Below are 12,744 nucleotides of genomic sequence, written 5' to 3'. Positions count from 1 at the left end.
GCAGGGACGTTCTTTAAATCCGAGTTGTGAATGAAGGAGCATGCTGCTTATCACAATCCCTCAACAGCGCTGCGCTCGATCACCCCCCCCCCCCCTCCCCCTCGTAAACAACAGGGAACACATTCCAAACATACATGTCATCAGGCTTCCTGTTCATTGAAAATCAAAGCTGCCAAACTCAGACTCAAATTGGGATTGTGTTGAGTAAAAACACCTGGAATTCACTTTCCAAACAACGCACTGATAGGTGCATCTTTATATAACTACTGTATAAAATAACTGTAGAGTATTGCCTGCTCAGTGCCAGCCTGACCAACCTCACTGCAATTCAATTTTACAGACAGATCTCTCCTCATTAACAGGATTCAAAACTTGCCACTGCAGATCAGAGGATGTGTGATGAGTTAATATAACTCGAACTGGAATCATATCGAGTCACGTGTTATTTCTGTTTATTAACTGTTGACGACTAGCTTACTAAGTGTTCATTTTTTGTTACATGTGTATAAACAGTTAAACAGTACTGTTTCCTTTAAAAATGCATTTAACCTAATTTCTTTTAAATCTGAAAATGCTAAAAAGGTACCAGATCTGGGATCCAGTGCGATTCGGCACAAATGAACCCCTGCTTGAAGTTACTCTAAGCAAGATAAGATCATTTAACTATCAATGAAGATCAGTATAAGGTTGATCAGAAATAGAATATCTGACAGGCACACAGACAGATATAAACATAACTCTGGCAAACAAGTCACATCATGATGCAAGGGTGCTATTTATTCTATTATTGAATATATGCTCTAATAATATGAATAATCCAATCTGGCAGATTAGCCTTTCTAAATTCTACAGCTTCCTAATACATCTCTGCTCTCTGCTCTCGATTACTTGATGTGTGAACACTGAGGTTTATAAGGGACAATGTCCTTTTAAAATATCCACTGGTGGTGTGATCAAACAATCAAATACATTATCTGCACTTGCCTCCTTTAATGCACCCACGAAATAAAACACTGGTTACATAGACGACCTGTGTTAAAACGTAATGCCAATCAGGTATTTGAGGTTACACTGGCAATACAGTAGATCAGCTGTGCCCAAGATCTGCTGGCTCAGGTACACACCTCTGAATACATGGCTACCACAGCGCATGTTTAAGCATGTTTAGAGATTGGAAATGTCACGCCTGAAGTGAGTTTGATGCGTGCAACAGCAATATGGAACTGCAGTGCAACACATTCATTAAAAATGCGCAGTGCTGCTTACTGCATGCTAAGGGGGAGTAACTGCAACCCATTCCCAGCGCAGTATTTCACCAGGCACTCACGCTCCTGCTTTCTGGGGGCCGCCTGGCACCTTTCCAAACAACAAGCTTATAGAATGGTTTTCATTTCATTAGCCGTCTGGCAAAGTGCTTTTTATTTCGTATAATGTTTTATTTTTAAAGACACACACATACAGCAGTATCATAGCATTTATTTTAATGCACTTTGTAAAGCTTTTTTTAATCTCGCAGGCATTAATCTGGTATGATTTGCAATGTATTTTGTACATCGAGTACAAAAATAAATACAAACTCACGCATTTAGGTAATAATATCAATTATTATCAATTATCAACAGGGATGCAAAACTCTTAATTATAAGTAGAGTTCAGCAGCAAACAGCAGCAAACAAGATTTGGCTTTGTTGTTGTTGTTGTTTTGTTTTGTTTTACTAAAGTACAAAGTGATTATCGGGTTTTGTTGTTCTTAAGTAAATGTTCTCCGGCTGAAATAACAATCCCTGAGAGTCAAACCCATCTAAAAACCCTACAGCTCATAATCCTGTAAAAACCTCACAAAATGTTTCAAATCCTTTCAAATCGCTTCAGTTACTACGGCATCTCTCGGAATAATACCAATTCATGTAGCGCCAAAATAATGAAGGAGTTTATGTGCCTAATGCATTGAATCAGCCATGGCGCACAGAGAACGGGGACGTATTCGACTCTCCGATTCTTAAAATAAAGAAAACAACAACTGTGATAAAAACTGATGTCTTGCGGTATTTTATAAGCAGTGTTGTCATTCAGTTGCACACAGTTATCATAGTTTTTTTTCATATATATATCTATTCCAACCAAACCCTTTTCTCTGGGGATGCCATCGTCCTGCTCCTGTAGAACAGTGTGAGGCAGGAGGGGCATGCCTGGCTTCATCTCCAGGGAATGGAGCTCCGTTGGGGCTGGTCCAGAGGATGGCAGTGATGAAGGGCAGCAGTGTGGAGTAGTGGTTAGGGCTCTGGACTCTTGACTGGAGGGTTGTGGGTTCAATCCCCAGTGGGGGACACTGCTGTTGTACCCTTGAGCAAGGTACTTTACCTAGATTGCTCCAGTAAAAACCCAACTGTATAAATGGGTAATTGTATGTAAAAAATAATGTGATATCTGTATAATGTGAAATAATGTATAATGTGATACCTTGTAACAATTGTAAATCGCCCTGGATAAGGGCGTCTGCTAAGAAATAAATAATAATAATAATAATAATGAAGAAACCACTCAAAAGCACTTATTTCTAGGCACCCTGTGACTAATTTATACTAGGATGAGGTGCATTGTGCCAAGAAGACTGCCCTCCACAGGATGGGTTACCAGGGGGCTGTTTGGATAACAGTGTTCTTAAATCGATGCTCTTAAAATCAAGGCTTTACTGGATGTTGGTCTGGTTTTTGGAGTTTTGGGAAGCAGCAGTACTGTAAGCTGTACCCCCAGGACCAGTGCAGACAGTGCCTCCAATGAATTATGTATAACAGGAGAGTGCAGTGCAGGAGATTCAAGCTAAATTCCTCTTCACCCCACCCCACTCCATAGACTGAGGATCGACCAGATAAAATGAAAGAGAGCTAAGCCAGTAAAGCCACATCGCATGCTGTTTGTGCTGTTTGTGGTGTGCTGAGCTTATGATTGATGGGGCGGTGGAACGGGAGCTTCTCTGAAACGTGATGATTGATGACTGTCAGATAAAATGTTTTAAACATTTACCGGGCTTGGGCCTCACTGCCGGCTTGCAGAAAACTAAACTGTGCAAGCACTCGTCCTGCAGTCATGATAACAGGCTTGCAGAAACTAAACTGTGCAAGCGCTCATCCTGCAGTCATGATAACAGGCTTGCAGAAACTAAACTGTGCAAGCACTCGCCCTGCAGCCGTGATAACAGGCTTGCAGAAACTAAACTGTGCAAGCGCTCATCCTGCAGCCGTGATAACAGGCTTGCAGAAACTAAACTGTGCAAGCACTCGTCCTGCAGTCATGATAACAGGCTTGCAGAAACTAAACTGTGCAAGCACTCGTCCTGCAGTCATGATAACAGGCTTGCAGAAACTAAACTGTGCAAGCACTCGTCCTGCAGTCATGATAACAGACTTGCAGAAACTAAACTGTGCAAGCACTCGTCCTGCAGTCATGATAACAGACTTGCAGAAACTAAACTGTGCAAGCACTCGTCCTGCAGTCATGATAACAGACTTGCAGAAACTAAACTGTGCAAGCACTCGCCCTGCAGCCGTGATAACAGGCTTGCAGAAACTAAACTGTGCAAGCGCTCATCCTGCAGCCGTGATAACAGGCTTGCAGAAACTAAACTGTGCAAGCGCTCGTCCTGCAGTCATGATAACAGGCTTGCAGAAACTAAACTGTGCAAGCACTCGTCCTGCAGTCATGATAACAGGCTTGCAGAAACTAAACTGTGCAAGCACTCGTCCTGCAGTCATGATAACAGGCTTGCAGAAACTAAACTGTGCAAGCACTCGTCCTGCAGTCATGATAACAGACTTGCAGAAACTAAACTGTGCAAGCACTCGTCCTGCAGTCATGATAACAGACTTGCAGAAACTAAACTGTGCAAGCGCTCGTCCTGCAGTCATGATAACAGACTTGCAGAAACTAAACTGTGCAAGCGCTCGTCCTGCAGTCATGATAACAGACTTGCAGAAACTAAACTGTGCAAGCGCTCGTCCTGCAGTCATGATAACAGACTTGCAGAAACTAAACTGTGCAAGCACTCGTCCTGCAGTCATGATAACAGGCTTGCAGAAACTAAACTGTGCAAGCACTCGTCCTGCAGTCATGATAACAGGCTTGCAGAAACTAAACTGTGCAAGCACTCGTCCTGCAGTCATGATAACAGCCGATGAAGGGTGAGTAGGAGTGTGTGTTTCTAATTAGTTTTGTATATAATGGGTATATCTTTATTCAAAAACAAATGTGTGGGTCAGGAGAGCACATGAAACATTTCCATAAAATTTAAATATGAGCAACTTAATGAAATAACTCATAAAAGCTTATATAATTATACAAATGGGGGGGTGAGGGGTATAAATGTATGCAGTGTTTTAAAAGAACACATGACAGTATAACAGCTCTTTTAATCATTGTGTGGATACAATGCTAATCTTGTATTTTATAGAGTTCAGTATAATAATTAGGATTCCTATCTGACTCCAGCTACACTAGCACAGGCTGCATGTGATGCACTATACTAAGATCTCTGCTTGGTCTGTTGGGGAACTTGTTGAAAGTACACAGTGAAACCCTGCTGTTAACCCTTTAAATACTGCATACATTGTTCTGAATACAAACTGTATTTATGTCATTTGATACATTCTGAATCAAGATTTCTTCACAGAAGAAATTGTAAATCCTACATTTTGGCTACAAATTGCTGTCTCCTATTGTGAGGACAGTCCAGTTAGACGTGCCCGTAATCAGAGCAGTGAAATTTCACTCTGGCTGTGAAGCTCAACACAGAGAAAATTGAGTTTTATCATCACTGTGGGGAGGAAAAAACACCAAGAAATGTATCATCTTTAGGCTTCAGTTTCTTATTTTATATTGAGGCATTATAAAAGCATCTGAAGGAATACATTTGCAGAATTAACAGTCACATTTAGACTTAACTTTTGCAATTAACAAGATTAGGGTAAGTTATCATGACAATATAGTAAAGAGAAAATTAAAATAACAGGCAGGTGCCACTTGAAAATGCACCAAAACATAAGAAAGTAGGGTTACGGCCAGTCTAGGAACCTACAGTACAAACTGTGGCCTTATTAAGAGGGTGGTCTTACTATTGAAGGGACAGAGAATTTCTCTTAAGGAATTGATAATATAGATTGCATTGTTTTAAAATGCCTTACTTTAGCCATTTTTTTAAACTGGTTAATATTGAGTACTGAGACCGAGGGTTATAGACTAGTTTAATGGCAAAAGAATTTGAATTTGTTTTACCATTGAATCAGTCAAATATAAAATCAACAAGCTTAGTAAAGAAAGATATTTATTAGGAGCACTGTGACGGAGGTGAAACCTCCTCTCTTGTTAACAGTGATTATTTTATTATTATTTATTTCTTAGCAGACGCCCTTATCCAGGGCAACTTACAATTGTTACAACATATCACATTATTTCACATTTTACAGATATCACATTATTTTTTACATACAATTACCCATTTATACAGTTGGGTTATTACTGGAGCAATCTAGGCAAAATACCTTGCTCAAGGGTACAACAGCAGTGTCCCCCACTGGGGATTGAACCCACAACCCTCCGGTCAAGAGTCCAGAGCCCTAACCACTACTCCACACTGCTGCCCTTTTGTATACCCAATCCTTATTTTCACGTCTATATTCTACAGTAGAAAAGTGCAGAATCCCACCAGCTACATCAATAACAGTATTGCCCTTATCTTCATGTTTGTTTACTTGTTTTATTGTGTTTATGTTAGATATCTGTATATTAAATGGACCCAGGAAAGGGTTAGGTTAGTCTTGCCTTATCTGCTCATTTCCATGTGAGAATGTGGATAGAATGGAGGACACTGATAGGTGAATGATAGGTGATCCAATAACTTAATGATTCAGTGAGGCAGGTGTGTGGAAAAGTGCATCTCACCTGTCTGTTCAGGCTCATATAAATAAATACAAATAAATCATCCCGTTATTTCTGTTAAATAAAAGTGCTTGATGGCATCACCATTTCAAGGTGCCTGATTCCCTGCCTTTTGCTTGATCGCTGCCCCCTTACAGCACCAAGTCAGTCAGTGTATGTGTATTAACCCATTAAGTGCCATTGTCCTCATTTGAGGACAGGCTACTATTGTAATTTTTTTAAGCATTTGTAACTGGCATCTACCTGTTATTTAACTATATTGTTATTTAACCTAATTTTGTGAACCGCAAAAGTTAAGTCTCAATGTAATGTATCAAACTACATAAATACAGCCTGTGTTGTGATTGTTTTTCAAAGAAACATGTATTTAGTACTTAATGGGTTAAGTCGGATTGTATGCGTATTAATATCTGGTATGACATGTGGGCTTGTCGTAGCTCATACATGGCTTTTCAAAATGTTATTTATCTATCTAGCTATTATTTATTGTTGTTATTGTATTTGATTTATTTTATTTTTTACTACAGCGCACACAACCAGCTGATGAAAACACAGATACAAAATGAGCCTGTATAAGATTGTATTAATTTCCTAATGCATTCCGTGTCTCTGGAGATCAGAACGGTGGTGATGCATAACCGGCTAGGAGCCTCCCTTTAGTCAAGCAGCAGCAGGACTCTGTTTCAGGGGATTTCAAGGTCTCTTCGGCACTCTCAAGGTGTTTTCTCCTTCAATCTATGTATTGCTTTATATGTAAGACTGAAATAAATAACATCCCATAATAACCCCCACCATGACTGCTTGTGTGTGATGGTCATTAAGAACATGCTGTTTACTGCTGTGCGTTTAACTAACAATATTAATCAATCAATCACATTGATTTTGTATAGCGCCTTTCATGCCAAGGCATCCCAAAGCACTTCACATGACAAATAAATATACTATACAGTAATATAATATAATATACAATAACATATTTAAAAAAACATCCAAAAACAAATGGGGAAAAAATAAATAAATAAAATATATATATTAACAAAATTCTAAAATAGGCCGTTCCAATCTACAAAAAGGCCTCTGCATAAAGATTAAGCTTTAATTTAAATGCATTTATTGAGTCAACATCACGGATAATAGTAATGAGATAATGAGACATGATTGCTACAGAAGTTTTAAGAGCAACCTCTTAAAACATCATTTTAAACTGCTGTCGCTTGCCAGCTCCTGTAGATCCTTGAAAAAGTACTCGGATTACTTTGAAACTACCACACAGCTTTCAAAATGAGTTCTGTATACATGCAAACCCATGCAGAACACACTACTGGAAACCATTCTGCTACCAGTGTATTGTCACTATGGAAACAAATATACAGTGACCCCAATACAGTAGCCCACTGACACCACAGATATGGCAAAAATGATCTATTTTTACTCTGACATGAATCCATACAGTACATGACAAATGAATCACAAAGATGTAAAAAAAAAAAATTTGAATGCAAAAAATAAATGTTGCAAGATTAAATAGGGAGCGTTCATTCTATGCAAGGGTGTTTTCCATTCCTTTTTCTGTTCTCTTAGATTTTATGCAATATTATTATTATTATTATTATTTATTTCTTAGCAGACGCCCTTATCCAGGGCGACTTACAATTGTTACAAGATATCACATTATTTTTACATACAATTACCCATTTTTACAGTTGGGTTTTTACTGGAGCAATTTAGGTAAAGTACCTTGCTCAAGGGTACAGCAGCAGTGTCCCCTATCAGGGATTGAACCCACGACCCTCCGGTCAAGAGTCCAGAGCCCTAACCACTACGCCACACTGCTGCAATATGATTTTATACAATGTAACTGCAAACGTTAGACCCCCAAAGGCTTAGCACTGTTTTATTTGACTGCATGGCAAAGCTGCAGAGCTACAGAACCGCACAGTATTAATAACAGCCTGGCTTTTGCTTGAGAACTGCAGTGAAAGAACATTTCCAACTTCAGTCATTTAATTGCACTGATACAATTCATCCCAGGTTTTGCAGAAGCGCTCAAGGGATTATAAAGCTGGTTCATGGGAACATGCTTGCTTTGCAAACACAGGGCAATTCATATAGCTGAAGTAAACCTGTGCTGTGTTTCTGCAAAGCTGCTGAGTTGTAGAGCTCAGAATAGAAAACAATGACATCGATCTCATTATTCTTTGCCTGCACTAGATGGCGGTAAAGGCGCTTTTAAAACCACGTAACTCAGTACCCACGCAAGAACCCAGGAGAAAATAGCAGATTAATAGCTAACGACCGACCAATAAACGACACCATGGGGTCAGCGCATTGCTTTCCTACTGTCATGAATGTAACTTACAACGCTACCTACATAATGCAGCATTTGTCAAAACGCTCTTTCCCCCCCCCCATTCGCGCAGTTTGCTTGTCTGTCATTGTTGAGTGTAAACATTATAAACCTGCACACAGTTTCAGCCCTGCAATTGAAGAATTGCAGCCGTGTAACTTGGTGGAATTCAAAGGCTGTGCTGAGTCTGGTTACCCAAGTTTCCATGGAAACAAGGTACATTGTTTTTTTTTTTTTTTCCAGCTGTCAGAAATAATAATAATAATAATAATAATAATAATAATAATAATAATAATAATAATCTCCTCTAATGTATGTAAACTTCTTTCATCAGATTTTATGAATGTGTAAAGCACTTCGAGATCTGGGTGAATTAGTCAATAAGGATGTTACGAAAGAAACTGCTTGCGTATGTGTATAGAACATGACACAAAACAATGCTGAAATGTGCTGTAAATGTCTTGAGTCTGAAACTGATGGCCCGGTGAGGCAATTACGTGAATCTATTTTTACACAATCCTGGAGCCCAGATTAGCATGATCTCCTGATTTATTTCCCAAAAGTGCAGTGCAGCTAATTGTACGCATTTCTATGAGCACACTTGTGATCAGCGCTCCAGATAAGGGTTTGGGTAACTTACCCTCTAATTTTAACACTGAGAGAGTAACATGTAATTTCAGGAGGTAAAATGCAATATTACCTTGAAGTCAAGAGTAATCTCCATGAATGCTGTACAACCTTTAATGGTAATGGGGTAGGACACATTGAAAAAGAGCCTTCCATTTTAAATTGCAATGTTACTTTGAACTCCTGACAACCACGAATGTGTTCTACAAGGTTCTTTATGGGCTCAGCGCATTTTTTTCGAGGTATCACACTGACTATGCAAATTAATTGCTTTACTTATACTTTAACATTAAATTCTGAACTCAGTGAACATGTTAAAACTTCAATATAAAGCCATACAGATAAATAAAATGAGGAAATGCATTAATAAGATAAAAACAGTTCATTTAATATTACATGGGCAGACAAGCTGTGCAGCAAAATTGCTATGCGTATTTATACGCATTACATTAAAATTTAGTGCGTATTGAAGATTTTTGTAATGCGTAAAAACTGCAGGTACGCAGCTTATCTGGTCCGCTGCTTGCGACCCTGCAGAAGTCATGTGGATGTGCTTTGTCACTCTTCTTAACAGAATAACTGCATACCTGAAGCCTGTCCTTTTTACCTGCACCCTCTTCCACTCGATCCAGCAATGCCCGATTGGACTGCGGCTGTTATAGACCCTGCTATACTACATATGCTTTGCTATATACGATTAAGAGTCATTTGGTCATATTTTCAAAGCGTTTCATCCATTCTTTAATTAAATGTGGTCTACGAACCAAGAACCTTGATGCCTGCAGCCGAGCAGCGTTGAAGCAGGAATCCCAATCTGCATGCGCTGCATGCGACTCGGGAGGATAGGCAGGGTCAGTACTCCTGGGTCCCTGTCATGCATCCAGAGGAGTCAGTGTAGTGTTACTAATACTAGGAATCCCTGCTGTTGTATCCTTTGTTTTCCTGCAGTGTCACTGGGATTCTCCGATAGCTGGCTAGTTGGCTGTCACACGCTTTTAAACAGTTATTAAGACTCCCATAGGCACGAATGCCGTTATCTGTGGATATTGCGTTTCTTTTCATGCAGAGTGTACAGAGCACAGCTCACCCGGAAGATCACTGGCATTGTGCTCAAAGCTCTCAATACTTCAATTGCAATGTTAAAGATAGGGCTAGAATCCATAGAAATATTTTTACATTTGTGTAAAGGTATTTTTAAAGACAACAGTACTTTTTAAAATAGTTTGTGATTAAGTTCCTATATGTTAACTAACTGTTAAGAAAAAATACATGTTAGTAAGCTAGCTGTTAACCGGTAATAAACGTAAAGTGTGCAATAAAATATTGTATCATTGATAATAATAATAAAACTTGCCAATGCCACCAGCATCTACAGTAAGTCATCACCTTTTTCTGTTACTTGAAATGATATCTAACCCGCTACAGTAACAGTTACCATAAATCTTCCACACTTTCCCAAATCTCACAGAATATACAGTACTCTACTATCTGTAGTGTTTGAATATCACTTAACACATTCTCAACACTTAAACGTAGAAGAGTATCTTAAAGTAATGCCAAGGCTGCCCCCCTATGGAAAGAAAGTGCAGTTGCAATAGATAACTCAAGTACAGGACTGTTACTTCTTGCAAGCAGCCGTTTCTGGTGACATTAAACATTAACATGTATAAAGGGCTGTTTGTAAATTCACACAAGGTCATGAGAAAATCATAGTCTAGTTGTGTTATTCAGTGCATTTGTGATAACTGATCTGAAGAGCTTTATCACAGTTGATCTAATAAACAATATTAACTTTTCAAATCAGTTACGAGACGATGAGTGATCCTACTAAAACATGCTCTGCATTCTTCTGCAAAAGCCATCTGCAAATGTGCAGGTGCAAGCAGCGCTTTAAGGTAAAGCATCAAAAATAGGTAGACAGAAGAAAAGGAGGGGTCGGGTTGTGAAGAAGTGAAACAGAGGCTACATAACACTGTACCACGTGCATCATTCTTCACAATCACATTGGAAACCCACACAGCACAGAAGCATTCAGAACAATGCTGTCAAATGTGTTGCCATAACATGCAGAGTGAGTATGCCTACTGATGCAACTCTGACTGCTTAGACTATAAAGTCCATTGATTCATTTAATAAAGTTGGTGCTTATGCAACTTTTCTTTGTAAAGTGATTTAGGAGTCAAAACGTGCTCTAACCTTCAGTACATTCCTAAAGCAATAAACCCTTAAATAAAGTCTGTGTTCAAATATTTGTGAGTGAAGAGGTCACTTTAATATGAGCTAGTCTGATAGGCTTAAAACAGTACCTGGATGTGTTATACTGAGCTTTAGACCTCTCGTACAGTAATACGCAGTACAATGCATGTGCACTGTACATGCATGCAAGGTGCAGAATGTAGTCTGATGACAAACTACAAAAAAAAAAACATAAAAAATCATTCATGCATCATTTTAATTTTGCATCAGCTGGAGCCAGAGCTTTTTGCTGTTGTGCTCCTCTATTAGGCCAGCTGAAACACTGGATTCTTTTCAGTCTAAAGTGAAAGCATACTGTTTTGAATGTGCTTTTATGTAATTGGTTGGAGCTGGAGTGTATGGTACAGAGCAGCACTCTTGTTTTGTTTTTAACTTTGTACAGTGCTCTGGGATGCCATGGCGTTAAGGGTGCTATATATAAAAAGTAATTTGTATTGTGATTTGTGTCATTTTATAAGCAGTCTCCCTGTTTGTTGCAGAAAGTGGTCTGCTGGAGGATGGTTTAAAACCGATATGAAGCATGTACATGACATATTGCCTAATAATTTCTATTAAATGCTTAAACATGCGTGTGTCATCAACAGACGCTTATTTCACAAGCATGCCAAAATACGTTTCAGAAGCTTTGGTCAATGCTAATGAAATTAGTGGAAGACTCTATTTTGATCACGCTGTGGGCATTGCGTGGATTGTGTTTCTCCAGTAGGGGGAGTGACTGGCAGAAAGTAACATTGCTAAACTGGGGTGTGAGTGCTGTGAACATTTCCCATCATGTTTCCCATTGAAAACTGTCAGAATGCATCACTAGGAAGGTTCAGGTTGAATAGTCAAGATCTTAAGTGCAAGGCATTGCTGTGAGCAGTACTCACAACACCCCAAAGACAGACAGATTTAACAAGTTCACAGGATTGATCCACTAAGATTGACTCGCTTGTCTCCTGGCTTCAACCTTAAACAGAATGACAGTGTCACCCCATGGTAAACCCCAATATGCAGTGGTTAAAGTGAGTGACTTCTGTGAATGTATGTTCAATATATTCTTTTTTAAAAATTAAATGTGGACTTTATTTTACGGTGAAACTGAATTCTAATAAACGCTATTTAACTTGACAGTGGCTTATCGTTCATGTGGATTATTTAAGCGTTTTTCATTCTTAACTGAGCTATTCAAATCCACATGTGCAATAATAATAATAATAATAATAATAATAATAATAATAATAATAATAATAATGTTGTGTAATGATCTCAGTTTTCATGCAGATGTGTCAGAACCCAACTTCCAAGGGTTCCAGATGATGCAACTGCACATTCAAAATCATTGTTACATTGTTTAAAAAAAATAGAAGAAAAAAAATTGCAATTGGGAATGCGTGGGGCAGAATGGAGAATTTGCTGTGCATTAAAAAAAACATGTAAAAAGCAAATCTGGTTTCTGTACTGTAGCTATCCTGCTGAACACGATTTCAAAATACATTACGAGCCTGACTTTTGAGTGTGCTGTCAAGAGCAGCAGCACTAGAGCAGATGGGCCCACAGCAATGTTCATTTATTATAAGCCTTGTGTGTGGGCTGGTAAAGCG

Source organism: Acipenser ruthenus, chromosome 20 (assembly GCF_902713425.1).
Source record: "Acipenser ruthenus chromosome 20, fAciRut3.2 maternal haplotype, whole genome shotgun sequence".
NCBI classification, from domain to species: domain Eukaryota; kingdom Metazoa; phylum Chordata; class Actinopteri; order Acipenseriformes; family Acipenseridae; genus Acipenser; species Acipenser ruthenus.
Note: the sequence above shows the minus strand (reverse complement) of the source record.